Source organism: Anser brachyrhynchus (genome assembly GCF_964034855.1).
Source record: "Anser brachyrhynchus genome assembly, chromosome: W".
Classification (NCBI taxonomy): Eukaryota; Metazoa; Chordata; class Aves; order Anseriformes; family Anatidae; genus Anser; species Anser brachyrhynchus.
Genome location: NC_137704.1, coordinates 23,363,566 through 23,378,096, shown reverse-complemented (window position 1 = coordinate 23,378,096; position 14,531 = coordinate 23,363,566). Strand labels below are relative to the sequence as shown.

At 43.7% G+C, this 14,531-nt stretch overlaps 2 protein-coding genes and 1 pseudogene across 24 annotated transcripts in view; 1 reads left to right on the top strand and 2 right to left on the bottom strand.

Annotated features, from left to right (window-relative positions):
- LOC308184831 (bis(5'-nucleosyl)-tetraphosphatase [asymmetrical]-like) overlaps positions 1 to 14,531 on the bottom strand; it is a 118,966-nt gene that overhangs the window by 33,064 nt on the left and 71,371 nt on the right. The gene's annotated exons all lie outside the window — the stretch shown is intronic.
- Positions 1 to 14,531, top strand: part of LOC308184754 (vasculin-like) — an 80,300-nt gene that overhangs the window by 6,404 nt on the left and 59,365 nt on the right. The window contains exons 5-6 of one of the 22 annotated variants that reach the window (XM_080572198.1): positions 6,542 to 6,775; positions 6,947 to 11,261. The exons of 18 other annotated variants lie outside the window; for them this stretch is intronic. The gene's annotated coding sequence lies outside the window, so the exon portion shown is untranslated. Of the gene's footprint in view, positions 1 to 6,541; positions 6,776 to 6,946; positions 14,529 to 14,531 lie in introns of those variants that run through there. 3 more of the 22 variants (XM_080572220.1, XM_080572221.1, XM_080572218.1) reach the window with 3 other exon arrangements.
- On the bottom strand, positions 6,542 to 10,245 carry LOC308184741 (cyclin-G-associated kinase-like; annotated as a pseudogene). The gene has a single exon. The product of its transcript is annotated as a cyclin-G-associated kinase-like (transcript).

The following is a 14,531-nucleotide window of genomic DNA, read 5'->3' as shown; positions in this document are numbered from 1 at the left end:
ACTTCTAACCTGAGAACTGTTTTGTTCTAATAGTTGACTGATCATAAATCACTGCAAAAGCACAAGTGTTTGCACTTTAAAAAATAGCAAAGCTTATGTTAGGACTTGAATATTCTTTTCTCTTATGAATGTACGGTTTTTAGATAGCAAAATAACTTGAAATTAGCTTGTTTCGCTTTGTTCAAACTAAATGACAGCGTAAGGAAGTTCTCTAAGCTGTCTCTTTAAAATGAGCATAAAATGGAGGTATATAAGGTTTAAACAGAAGTATTGTTTAAAGCTTACACTTAGAAACTTCAAATTAGCGCTACTCTTAACTTGGAGAAAACAGGGAAGGATGTGTTATCACAAGAAATTTTCTGTTTAAAAGAAGGTGGTTTTGCAGCAAAAGGAAAAACTTTTATTTAACTACTTAATTGAGGGAAAGATCCTGAATATCCCTCTCTATGAAGAAGAGGGACTAGTCTGATGGTTAGGACTTGAGCATATAGCATCTTTGAATTTGGAGCAAAATTTTGTAGTTGTTCTGCAGTTGATGCTGTATCAGGCAAGGTAAATTAATGAAGCTGGCCCAAGATGGGAGAACTGTAGGGTCAATTCATTCTGTAGCTTGGTTATTCCAGAGTTGCTCTGTTTTAGTGAGCATGTTGCCTGCTACTTCTCCAGAAAGCCCTTTGACCTTGGCAAATAGTTTTCTCTTTCTGTTGTAATGAAATGCAGTACAGTTGGTGCTCAATATCTCTGATAGTGTGAACATTGTTTTAATTTCCTCGTAGAAAATCATGTGTCTTCCTTTCCTTCTTGTAGATGGTCACTCTTTTCTAAGATGTCCTGCAGGCTTGCTTATTGGGCCCCTCTGAAACTCATATATGCTTGATGCGCCTTCCTGACTTAAGAAGGATTTGATGTACTTGCCATAGCTCATTACCAAGGAAGCAAAGCAGCAGCAACGATCTTGACACTGAATGATATATACCTATGTATTTTTTAAGTCATAATGACACTACAGTATATTTTAATGCTGATGGCTTATAACTTTTTTTTTTACCTATTTATACATATACTGGCCTTATGATGATAAGGTGAGGGTAGATTATCAAACAAGTTTGTAGCTGAAGGGTAGAGTTAAGGTTCCCACACATAGTTTGTGGTATGCTGTACTTAAGGTAATAATCTGTGAGGCAGTAGGTAAAAGATCATAAGGTATGTGCTGTGCATATTAACATGTGCATACATGTTAATTTTAGATTTTTCTGAAAACTGTGTGCATATATGTGTGTTTAACTTATTCTGTACGTGGTTTTCGCTATGCAAATCAATAGACTGAAGTTCTAAACTGCTCTTCAGGGAGCATCAAGAAATTTGAATTCGTCTTCCTTTAAAATCTAATAAAATCTAACTTTGGGAATTCATGGCTAGAAGCTTCCTTAAATTTAATATCTTTACTACTTCACTCATAAGCTTCAAGTATTCCTACTTGTTTGAGTTTATAATTGTGTTTTTTAATCTTCTAACAATCTCTGAAATACCTTGTGTCACAGAAATTGCTTCCTGTAAAATCATTTAGGCTATCCACCAAGCATGAGAAATATAGAAACTGAAAACGTAGAACTATTTTTTCTTTGTATCTAGCTTCTGGTCATGGCTTCAGCTGTCAGGTTTTTCTAATTTTTAGCATTTTAAAATTTAGTTTTTCTATAGTACTTTAGTTGGCTCTATTTAAATGGATTGTATTTAAGATGATAAATCCTTGAAATGGTCAAAAGCATACAATCTTTTAGTAAATGAAGTTTAGATTCTAGGTGTTGTGGTGACTTTGCTATTTTTCTGACCAGCTTTCTCCTTACTATAGTGGTGCCACTGGTCTTATGCCTCCCTGCTAGGACATCATGAAAAAGCAGAACTATTTTTATTTGTTCCAGTGGTTCAGGCAGTGTTATGGACTCAAATAGTTCTTGCCAACAGTAATGAAGCACGTCTTCAATATTGAAGACAGCTCTCTGGGCTAGGGAAATATTTCTTCTGTATACTGAAGAGACCTCCCTTCTGCTGGCCCTCTTCAACACCAGTGGGACTGTCTTTCCTCTGCCTGCTAAATACTGGTTAGACAAGTTAACATGCTGTTAAAATTGGGTGGGGACAGTCTCTGATCTCCTGTCCTTGTCACCTTGATGTTCTGCTGTGCTTTTTTTTTCCAACCTCAGTAGAAGGGGATCATGTTAGGGAACACTTTAAGATATCCGGGGGTCCATGGGGCCTGACCAGATACACCTCTGAGTGCTGAGGGAGTTGGCTGATGTCATTGCAAGGCCATTTAATCTTTTGAAAGATCGTGGTGATTGGGATAGGTTCTAGAAGAGAGCAAATGTTAATCCTCATCAGAAAGGGGATCCAGGGAGCTATAAGCCTGTTAGCCTCTCTTCCGCCTATAGGAAGGTGGTGGAACAACCGACCCTGGATGCAGTTTCCAATCGCCTCTTGGTCCTTTGTGTGTTTGGGAACAGTCAGCGTGGCTTTATGAAGGGGAATTCATGCTTAACCAAGCTAATAGCGACAGTGAAGCGACTGGATTGGTAGATGAAGGGAGAGCAGCGGATGTTGTTTATTTTCAGAAGACATCAAAAGCCTTACTATTACATCCTCAATAGAGAACCTGTCAAAGTATGTGTTAAACAACTGAACAATCCCAAAATAGGCTGAGTGGCCAGGCCCATCTGTGGTAGGGTAACTCGGTGTAAACTCAGGTGGGCAGATGAGTTCCACTTGAGTTGGTCGGTATACGTCAGCTGCCCTGTTGATGTCCCCTCCCCGTCGCTTGCCCACCCCCAGCCTGCTGGCTCTTGGGGAGGTTGGAGGGAGTCCTGATGCGGTGCCAGTATTATGCAGCAATAGACACAACACTGGTGTGATACCAGTGCTGTTCTAGCTACATGTGCAGAGCACAGCACTGTATGGGCTGCTGCGGGGAAAGTGAACTCCATCCCAGACAGACCCAGCACACCATCCCATCAGGGTTGTGATCAGCGGCATAAAGTCCATTTGGAGGAAGTCATTAGCGTTGTACCTCAGCATTCAGTACTGGAGCCAGTAATATTTAATGTCTTTGTTAATGACCTGGATGATGAGGCAGAGTTTACCCTCTGCAAATATACAGACGATGCAAAACTGGGAGGAGTAGCTGTTGCACTAGATGTTTGGACAGGTTGATGAATTGAAAGGAGAGGATCCTCATGAAGTTCAGCAAAGGGAAAATGCCAAGTGCTGCATCTGGGGAAGATTAGCCGCGTGCGCCAGTACGTGGTGGGGGCTGACGAGCTGGTAAGCAGCTTTGCAGAGAAGGATGTAAGGGTCCTGGTGGACAACAAGCTGATTATTGGCCAGCAATGCATCCTCGTGACAGAAGGCCAACAGCACGCTGGGGCTGCATTAGGAGGAGCGTTGTCAGCAGGTCAAGGGAGGTGATCCCCTTGACTCAGCGCTGGTGAGGCTGTGTGTGGAGCACTGTGTCCTGTTCTGGGGTCCCCGGTACAAGAATGATACAGACTTACTGGAAGGAGCCTAGAAAAAGGGCCACAGGGATGATGAAGGGACTGGAGCATGTTTCGTGTGGGAAGAGAGGCTGAGAGGATTAGGGGGATCTTATCCATGTGTATAGCACCTGATGGGAGAGAATGAGGAAAGGGGAGCCAGATCATTTTCAGCATTTCCATGACAGAACAAGAGGCAATGAGGACAAGTAAACCACATGAAATTGAATTTGAACACAAGAAAAAAACAGGGTGGTCAAACACTGGAATAGGTTGTACAGAGAGGTTGTGGAGACTCAGTCTGTGGATGTATTTAAAACCCAACTGGGTATGGTCCTGTTTTGGATGACCTGTGCAAACCTGAGTTGCAGGACAAAGCATTTTGATGTTATAAGGAGGTACACCTCATTCAGTCTTTCAGAACATTGTGAACCTGGGAAAACAAAAGGTAGCATTACATGTTTTAAAGCTTGGTTCCTATGAGTCACAAAACTTAGTGTTTATATTTTAATACATTGAAAATATGTTAATATGCATTTTGTCCTGTTAGAGCTACTTAAACTACTGGGGGGAAAAAAAGAAAGTAGTTTTGAAAACTGATGACAGTTAAATGTGAGTACATATTTTCCACTGTCTTGTCAGGATTATGTAGTATAATCAGACTTTTTTATTTGGCCTGTTTATAGAAAACAAAAGATAGAAGTCAAATTCAGAATGCTTTGATTACAACTGCTTCCTCTGCTCTTTACCCTTGCAATATTCCAGAAGATGTGGTGGTTTTACCATGCTAGGCAGCTGAACTCCACCGCAACCGCTCTCTCTCTCCCCCTCTCCTTAGAAGAGGAGGGGAAGAAGTAAAGGAAAGAACAACTCGCGGGTTGAGATAAGGATAATTTTAACTAAAGGGAAAAATAATAATTAAGGAAAGATCATTATTAATTAAACACTTTTTAACTAAAGGGGGGGAAAAAGGGAAAGGGGAGAAGGGGGGGGGGGGGGGAAAACACAACAAAACAAGTAAAAGCTGTGTGGAAGCGCAGAGGAAAGAAATCACTCTACTTCCCACAAATGAGCGATGCTTGGCCACGTCCTTGAAGCAGGGCCTCAGCGCACGTAGCCGGTGTTCGGGAGGACAGATGTTTTCACAACGAGAGCCCACCCCTCCCCTCTTCTTCCTTTTTCTGCCTTTTATTGCTGAGTGTGACATCATATGGTATGGAATATCCCTTTGGTTGGTTTAGGTCAGCTGCCCTGGTGATGTTTGTTTCTCACTTCTTTGCCCACCCCCTAGGAAGGTTAGAGAGAGTCCTGATGCTGTGCCAGCACTGCTCAGCAGCAAACACAGCACTGGTGTGATACCGGGGCTGTTCTAGCTACAAGTGCAGAGCACAGCACTGTATGGGCTGCTGCAGGGAAAGTTAACATCCCAGCCCGACCCAGTACGCGTTTTTACCTTGACTCTTCGCACCCTCCTTGCCTGTGGGCTCGTGTCCACTTACACAACCAGTACAGATTCCCTGAGAGGAAGTTTCCCAGGTGTCACTTTCCAAATCCTGAAGCATATTGTGAGCTTCCAGGCGTGCTGTTTGGCTGGTTTTGGTGTTGTATAAGTAGACAAACGGAGAGAAGAGGATTGCTGATGCTAGAAAGATCGGATGAATGGAAGTGAAGCTAGAAAAAAATTCTGGATAAAGGATCATCTTCATAGTAGAGTGGGAGTGTCCTGGTTTTGGCTAGGATAGAATTGACTTTCCTCCAAGTAGCTGGTATGGTGCTGTGTTTTGGATTTTGGATGAGAATAATGTTGATAACACACTGATGTCTTCTGCATTACAGAGCAGTGCTTGCATGAGTGACAAAAGCACGTTATTATGACTGGCCCTGATGCTCTGTGCATCCTTGGCATAGACTTGGCATAAATCTCAGGAGAGGGTACTTCAAAGACTCGAGAGGGTTCCGGTGGGCTTTTGGTATAGATGCCTTAGCGACAGAGGATGTTAAACAGTTGTCTGCCTTGCCCGTTGTTGCGTTAAGGGGTGTAGCCAATTACCTGTTATAGGTCTGGTCGGGTTCAGGGTACTGAACTATCACGGTCACAGATTGACAAATAATGTAGCACATCACTCCCTCTAGTCGTGTTCAGTGAGAACTATCATGGCTAGGAACAATGCAATTAAGTGCAATTTATTACAGCAACAGGAACACAGGCTCTTTGGATTGCTGGCAATAAATTCACTGTCTGCAAAAGCAAGCTAGCATGCATAAAATACGCAGGTACACAGCTTGGCTATTAATGCATTAAAAGGCACAAAGAAATCTCTATAGAGTCTAAGTTTCCTGGGGAGGCACTTGGTATAACCAAGTGTTGAAATCTTACCCAGAGGTGTCCCAATGGGGGGGCGGGGGGGGAAGAGAGGCTCAGCCTGCTGACTGATCCCAGAAGTCACGATGGTGTCTTCCCTAACATACCCTCTCTCCTAAGCCAATTTATATTATTTTCTGTCTTTTAGGTGGAGCTCGAGTGACTGTAGTCATGCTTATCTTGGTTACGATTGGTGCAAAGTTTTCTCACTTTTGTTTGAAAGTATAGTTTCAGAGAAATTCAGAGCGCATGCTCAGTGAGGGGTGGTCACACCTTACAGGCGGGTAGCTTTTGGGATGGAGGCGTGTTTTGATATTATAATGATAAGTTCACTACAGTACAGCATTTTGTCAAACACATGACAGCTCGTTGACTCAGGGTAGCAAATGTGCAGCTGATCGGTCTCTGTGTGCACAAGAACAAGCAAGTCCCTCTTGTCACAGAGCCTAGCTGCAGTGTCTCCACTCTGCTCTACGCTCCGTACTGTTCCGTAGAGTCAGCACACCAAGTTCCCCCAGTGTGATTAACATCTAAGGTTGGAGGCCTAGGGAACGTTTAGGTAGTGTAGCTACACTCCACCCTGAAAGCTTCTTCAATGCTGTACGCTTTCCTTAAAATGTGAATATTAGTTTCATTTTCCTTGTCACCTCAGGCAATTACTCCATACCTGGTCTCTCAGAGGACCCTTCTGTTGTGGGGTTGCTGAGGGTCGAAGAACAGCAAGTGCCAGTCGCTACCACAACAGTGCACCGATGGCAATATCGCACCAACCGAGACTCCCTGATTCCCATCCATAAGCTAATTCGTCAACTGGAGAGCCAAGGAGTGATCAGCAAGACTCATTCACCTTTTAATAGTCCCATATGGCCAGTGCGAAAGTCTAATGGTGAGTGGAGACTAACAGTGGACTATCGTGGCCTGAACGAAGTCACGCCACCACTGAGTGCTGCAGTGCCGGACATGCTAGAACTCCAGTACGAACTGGAGTCAGAGGCAGCCAAGTGGTATGCCACAGTTGATATTGCTAATGCATTTTTCTCCATCCCTTTGTCCGCAGAGTGCAGGCCACAGTTGGCTTTCACTTGGAGGGGAGTCCAATATACTTGGAATCGGCTGCCCCAGGGGTGGAAACACAGCCCTACCGTTTGCCATGGACTGATCCAGTCTGCGCTGGAGCAGGGGGAAGCTCCTGAACACCTGCAGTACATCGATGACATCATTGTGTGGGGTGTCACAGCAGAAGAAGTTTTTGAGAAAGGGAAGAAAATAGTCCAAATCCTTCTGAAGGCTGGTTTTGCCATAAGACAAAATAAAGTCAAAGGGCCTGCACGAGAGATCCAGTTTTTAGGAATAACATGGCGAGATGGACGTCGTCAAATCCCAATGGATGTGATCAACAAAATAACAGCTATGTCTCCACCAACTAGCAAAAAAGAAACACAAACTTTCCTAGGCGTCGTGGGGTTTTGGAGAATGCATATTCCAAATTACAGTCTGATTGTAAACCCACTCTACCAAATAACCCGTAAGAAGAACGATTTCAAATGGGGCCCCAGGCAACGACAAGCCTTGAACAAATTAAATGTGAGATAGTTCATGCAGTAGCCCTTGGGCCAGTCTGAGCAGGACCAGATGTAAAGAATGTGCTCTACACCACAGCCGGGGAGAATGGCCCCACCTGGAGCCTCTGGCAGAAAGAACCTGGGGAAACGCGAGGTCGACCCCTAGGGTTTTGGAGTTGGGGATACAGAGGATCTGAGGCCCGCTACACTCCCACCGAAAAAATAGGTATTGGCAGCATATGAAGGAGTTCGATCTGCTTCGGAAGTGGTCGGTACTGAAGCGCAGCTCCTCCAGTCACCCCGATAAAGGCACGCATGACACGGACTCCTCATGGCTCTTCAACAGCAGGACCTTTATTGCCATTTTTCACCACTACATATGCATTTTCCCCGTAGCCCCGCATGCTGTCCACGTGCCCAAATCTGTCTTACAATTGGTTAGAGACCCTCAGATACGCGCCTTGAGCCAGCCAGCAATTGGCTACTGCCCAAAGCTCATCTTTAACACTGTAGCCAATTTACTTTCTCGTCCTTGCTCAAATTTTTAGTTCTACCGCTGTTTTCCTCATTATCTCTAACTCAGGGATGTGTGAAACAGCACGAAGCCACCTGCAAATTCCTTTCCCACAAAAGAGCACAAAGCTCCCTGCGAATTCTTCTCCCACACCCCGACTGCTGGTACTAGGCTGGATGTTCAAAGGAAGGGTCCCCTCTACACATCATGCAACTGATGCTACATGGAGGAAGTGGGTTGCCCTGATTACTCAGCGGGCTCAAATAGGAAACCCCAGTCGCCCAGGGATCTTGGAGGTGATTATGGACTGGCCAGAAGGCAAATACTTTGGGATATCACCGGAGGAGGAGGTGGCCCGTGCTGAAGAAGCCCCGCTGTACAACAAGCTATGAGAAAATGAGAAGCAATATGCCCTGTTCACTGATGGGTCCTGTCGCATTGTGGGAAAGCATCGGAGATGGAAGGCTGCTGTATGGAGTCCTCAAAGTCATTTGCTGAAACTTTTGGCTTTTGACCAAAGCTTGGGGTTCTGACTCCTCTTTCTTCTCGTCCTCCAATAACGCTGAAGTTCCCTGTATAATTGCGTTTAGCTGTAGTGCTGGATTTAGTCTGGGACTGCCACGAAGTACTTTGTGGTTTTGTGGATTTCTGCCACTGATTTCCTGACTTCTGAGATGGAGCGGTCTTCTGACCAAACCCACTACCGGAGAATCCACTTGTGGAGGAACCTGGAAGACCAGATGCAAGACTGGCAAGGTCAGCAAAAGGGTCAACGTTCTGAGACTTAGACCGGCTGAAGGACGGACCTGAAGACACACTGGACTGACTTCCTGTGGTAAGAACTTGACCTTCAAAAGCAGACTTCATCTGTGCCGATGGTGCATAGACAGGTCCGGAAGAATCTACCCAGGAATCCCATCCACCTAAGAGATCTGGGTAGCTTGTAGAAGATGACATTTTAGGTGTCTCTAGTCCCAGGTTCCCTGAATTCAAGAAATCTGAACTAGAAGACCGAACCGAATTACTTGTAGGAATAAATGTATTAGGAGTAGATGTTGCATTTGGATTCAGCATGCCTCTAAAGAAGTCTGCACTAGGTAGGGACAGATTCTCAGAACTTGATGACATTGTGAACGGGTCGAAAGGATCAGCTGATGCTGAAGACATCTTAGTAGCAGCTGAACACTGAGACTGACTGCTGAGAAAGAAAGATGTTCCTTGTCCAAGAAGATCTCCAGTGGACTCTTCTGGGATCTGTGATGCACTACCCACAAACAGATTGTTCAACAAGTCTGCATTACTTGTTGAAGAGCTTGTTTCTGAGATAGGTTGTTCCTGTTCTAGTGGAATATCAGAGTTCAGTCCCAGTAAATCTACATTCTCTTCAGTGAGAGGTTTTTGTAACAATGCAGATGAAGCTTCAAAACTGGCTGCAAAAGGCAACTCTCCTTCCTGAGTACCAGAGTCTCTCTCACCAACAGTTACTGCCCCTTCTTCACCTGGAAATGCAGGGAATTCCTCATCTGAAGGATCACTCTCTTCTCTCTCATTAGATAGTTGAACATGATCATTTTTGGATGAATTATTGTCTATTCCACTTCCTGGATTTTTTCCTTCTTTCCAATCCAGAGAATGAAAGAAGTTATTTGCATCAGTACCACTGCTATGGGAGGATTCTGTCTCGGCTGGGGCACTTTCTGAAGACTGCTCCAGTTGGGATGCTTCCGCTTCGTATTGTGCAGTTGAACCTGGCTGTCTAGGCAGCTCTGGTTTCCCGAATTTTGACAAAATCTCTTGTTGTTCCTCTCAGGTAGAGAAAAGAATCTTGGGATTCAGTCCCTTCATATTCATGTTATCCCATGGTGGCTGCTCACAGCTAGGTCTGTCTCTGGGCTCCACCTCCACTTCCAGATTGACTTGAAATAAATCAGGATACTTCTCTTGAATGTCACAGGCATCAAGGTCATACTTAGCAAATTTCACTGTGGTGGCATTTCGGGGCACAAAACCTGTGTGGAACTGAATCTGAAACATCTTCATAGAAGCCATCTTGGCTTGTAGTCGGCCTCCAAGCGTTGACCGGGCGTGATAGATCACAATGAGGACATCACCTTGAACTGTTATACCTAGTGGAATTACTGCTTTACCATCTTCAATTTTGAACTCCTTCATTTTGTCATATTCCTGGGAGGTAGTGGTTACTCTTTCATCCCCAACATATACTTCACAAAAAGGCCTGCAGCCATTACGCTGCTTACTGAACAGAGGAACTGGAGTCATGATGTCCTACACGTCCTACACGATGAGTTGCAGAAGCTGCTGAGGGAGAAGGTGAATCGAGTCAGTTTGCAGAAGTGAAAGCCATCCAGCTGGCTTTAGATATTGCTGAACGAGAAAAGTGGCCAGTTCTCTATCTCTATACTGATTCATGGATGGTAGCAAATGCCCTGTGGGGGTGGTTACAGCAATGGAAGCAGAACAACTGGCAGTGCAGGGGCAAACCCATCTGGGCTGCGGCATTGTGGCAAGATATTGCTGCCCGGGTAGAGAACCTGGTTGTAAAGGTACGCCATGTAGATGCTCTCATGTGCCCAAGAATCAGGCTACTGAAGAACATCAGAACAACCAGCAGGAGGATCAGGCTGCTAAGATTGAAGTGGCTCAGGTGGACCTGGACTGGCAACATAAAGGTCAATTATTTATAGCTCGATGGGCCCATGACACCTCAGGCCATCAAGGCAGGGATGCAACATATAGATGGGCTTGGGATCGATGGGCGAACCTGACCATGCATGCTATTGCACAGGTTATTCATGACTGTGAAACGTGCTGCAATCAAGCAAGCCAAGCGGTTAAAGCATCTTTGGTATGGGGGAGGAATGGGGAGGTCCAATGTGTACCTCAAGGGGATCTGATGTTGGTTGAGAATAGCCCATGAGTTGAATTGTATTATGTTAATTATTACATAATGCTGTATGTCATCACTACCATGATTGCTACATGTCAGTGTCCCATTAATGGTATCACAGTAACAGCCACGCCGATAATGATGAATGAATTCTGATAGAATTGGACAAGCACAGCGGCGTGATGGAACCAGAACGAGCTTCAGCATGTGATGATCCAACATCCAACATCACACATCATCTCTTCTACCCTGCAAGACTGCTGGGACAGATGGAGCCCAAAGTCAGTCACAGACTCCACAAACTCAGTGGACGTTTTATATACATATATGAAGGTGGTGACTAATTGGAATGTATTGGGAAGTGTGGGACCTAAGCATGACATAAATGGTATGGAATAAGGGGTGGATATTGTCCTGGTTTTGGCTAGGGTAGAGTTAATTTTCCTCCTAGTAGCTGGTATGGTGCTGTGTTTGGTATTTAGGATGAGAATAATGCTGATAACACGCTGATGTTTTAACTGTTGCAGAGCAGTGCTTACACCAGGCCAAGGACTTCCCAGCTTCTCGCTCTGTCCTTCCAGTGGGCAGGCTGGGGGTGCAGCAGGAGCTGGGAGGGGACAGACCCAGGACAGCTGACCCAAACTGGCCAAAGGGGTATTCCATACCATCTGACGTCATGCTGAAGAATTAATATGGGGGGGCTGGCCAGGGTGGGGAGGGATGGATCTGCTGCTTGGGGACAGGCGGGTGGTGAGCAATTGCATTGTGCATCACTTGTTTTGTACACATTAGCAGTATAGTAGTACTGTTGTTATTATTTTCCTGTCCTAATAAACTGTTTTTATCTCATCCCATAAGCTTTCACTTCTTTTTTGTGATTCTCTCCCCTGCCCCATAAGGGGGTGGGGGGAGGGTGAGTGAACAGCTGTGTGGTGCTTAGCTGCTGGCTGGGTTAAAACACAACAGAGAGTGATTACTTAAATTATTTACTCAAAAATCATTTTATTCTGAACTTCAGTATCCTTTGTTTTCTTGAAATTTTTGAAGGCCAGGTTGGAGACATTTTATTAAGATTATTATTTTTTTCACTGTTAGCAGATGCAGTTCTGGACATTATATTATTTTCTAATACGTGGAGCAAGTCAGAGTACATCATAAGGAAGAGGCTCTTCACTGAGAGGGTGGTCGCACACTGGAACAGGCTCCCCAGGGAAGTAGTCACTGCGCCAAGCCTTTTGGAGTTTAAGAAGCGTTTGGACTGTGCACTCAGTCACATGGTCTAAAATTTGGGGTAGACCTGTGTGGTGCCAGGAGTTGGACTCGATGATCCTTATGGGTCCCTTCCAACTCGGGATATCCTATGATTCTATAGATGTTACTACCTCTGACTGTAAAAATCCCTGGCTACTCTGTAACAAGTCTTGTATGTGTCTGCACTGTAATCTATTTTTAAAGTGTTGTGTGGAGATATGAGCTCTGCTAACAGGTGCTTGCTAGGTTCTGCACTATGCTTACCCTATAATGGTCTTACACTTCCTGGTTAGAAGTTGCTGCAATATATTGCCAGTTTGCCTGCTTATTTAATGGTTGTGATTTAACCTGTCAGACAGTTAAATACTACACGCTTGTTTGCTTGCCACCACCCCCAAGTGGGATGGGGGAGAAAATTGAAAAGTGCAAGAACTCATGAGTTGATGAGATAAGGATAGCTTAATAATAATGGGGGGGGGGGGGGATAAACCAAGTGATGCACAATGCAATTGCCCAGGCAGCCCCCGAGCAACAGTCCCCTCAATTTTTATTGTTCTGTGTGACATCCTATGGTACGGACTATCTTTTTGGGTCAGCTGTCCTGGTTCTGTCCCCTCCCAGCTTCTTGTGTACCCTTAGCCTCCTTGCTGGCAGGACAGCATGAGAAGCTTGAAAAGTCCTTGATTTAGTGTAAGCACTGCTCTGCAACAGCTAAAGCAGTGTGTCACCTGCATTATTTTTCTCCTAAGTCCCACACACAGTACTGTACCAGCTACTAGGAGGAAAACTAACTCTATCCCAGCCAAAACCAGGGCATTATTGAAATCCTTCAGGAGTGAAGGAGGGTGAAATCTGTAACTGACAGTTCTGGTGGCAGGAGTCCTTTTTCCTCCTGGTGAATGTGGGGGGTGGTAAGATTTTTATATATTCAAGAAAATGCAGAAGTCTTATTAAAAAGCTACCTAGCATTTTCAGAACGGAGGAAAAAGAGGAAAATTTTTTGGGGGGAGGGGGGGGGCTGTAGTCTCATGGTCACCGCCTAAGCGAAAAACTGACACTTAATTACCATGTTATATTTGTGTGCATGTATTTGTGCAGTTAAACAGTTTCATGTATAACAATTCTTAATTTCTGGCATTTAAGCATAATAGGAATTGACAGGTTTGAATATTTGAAGTCTTAAAGTTGTTCCAGAATCCTGTTCTTCTGATCTTCAAAACTCCATTTCCAACTGGTATTTTTTTTTTTGTCCTTTTGTGGTGTTTTGGATTAAAACACCTCTTTTCTCAGTGGACTTTACTCCTTCAGATGTTTATGACCAATGTTTAAATATATCTTAGTTCCTCATTTTGTGAGGCAAAGCAAGCAGAGAAGTTTTCTTAGAGGCTTCTTTTGTCCATGATGACTGAAGTAGTTTGCTATTGCCCTTGGAAAAATTTTGAATTTATGATGTTATTCCAGATGTGGCCTTACTTGTATCTTGTTTTGTGATGATATAAAAAAGAAAATGTTCAGGGAAGAATGACTATGCTGTTTAAGATTTTTTTTTTTTTCATTTAATTTGGTAAGCTGAAGCTAAAGATAGTTGTTTTAGTTTCATCTTTTTGTTTTTTTTTGGTAATGTGGAGTTCTGGGAGTTGACTCTAGATGATGTTTTTTCTTAACCTTTTCACAGAAGTCTTGACTTCTGATTCACGCGGTTGCTTTCAGTTTCCCTTTTCTCAACGCGTTGCTACTCTTTCTACTACTCTTTCTAAAACAGAGGCAATATATTAAGCTTTCCTGAATACTGTTGTGCTAAGACAACTATGTTTTAAAAGTGTCTCCAGCTACTTTAAAACTGATGAAAAATACTTTGTCACAAAAGGACCCTATCAACTCCATCATAAAAAAGAAAAACAAACTGACCTTTTTGATTGTTTGATTATACGGTGTAGTGTTCTCGTTTCAGCTGTTAATGTGGCTCAAAGTGGGTGGCTTATCTTTACGAGATCAAATCTCTTCACTGTACATCGTTTGGAACTAGTTGTTCATTTTTACTTGGTATTCACTGCCTTATTGATGTTCAGACCTCACAAAACAATAGAATTAAATTTTCAGTAATTAAATACTGGAATAATTGTTGCATGTTACCTGAAACAAAATTCTTTACAGACTTCTTAGATGACCCTCAAGAAACAAAACTGAATTAATTCTTTCCTTGCTGCAGTCTATTCTGCTATCCACGTGCATAGCAAAACATACATTTTGTGAAGATTTTAATCTAAATCTATACCAATGGAAGGCTTTTTTTATGAAGTCGCTATGCAGAACTTGAATCAGACATCAGAAACTATTGCTACCGTGAGACTTAATCAGACTGCTAAAAATATTCAGGAAACTGAAATGCATTTGAATGTTAATGGTA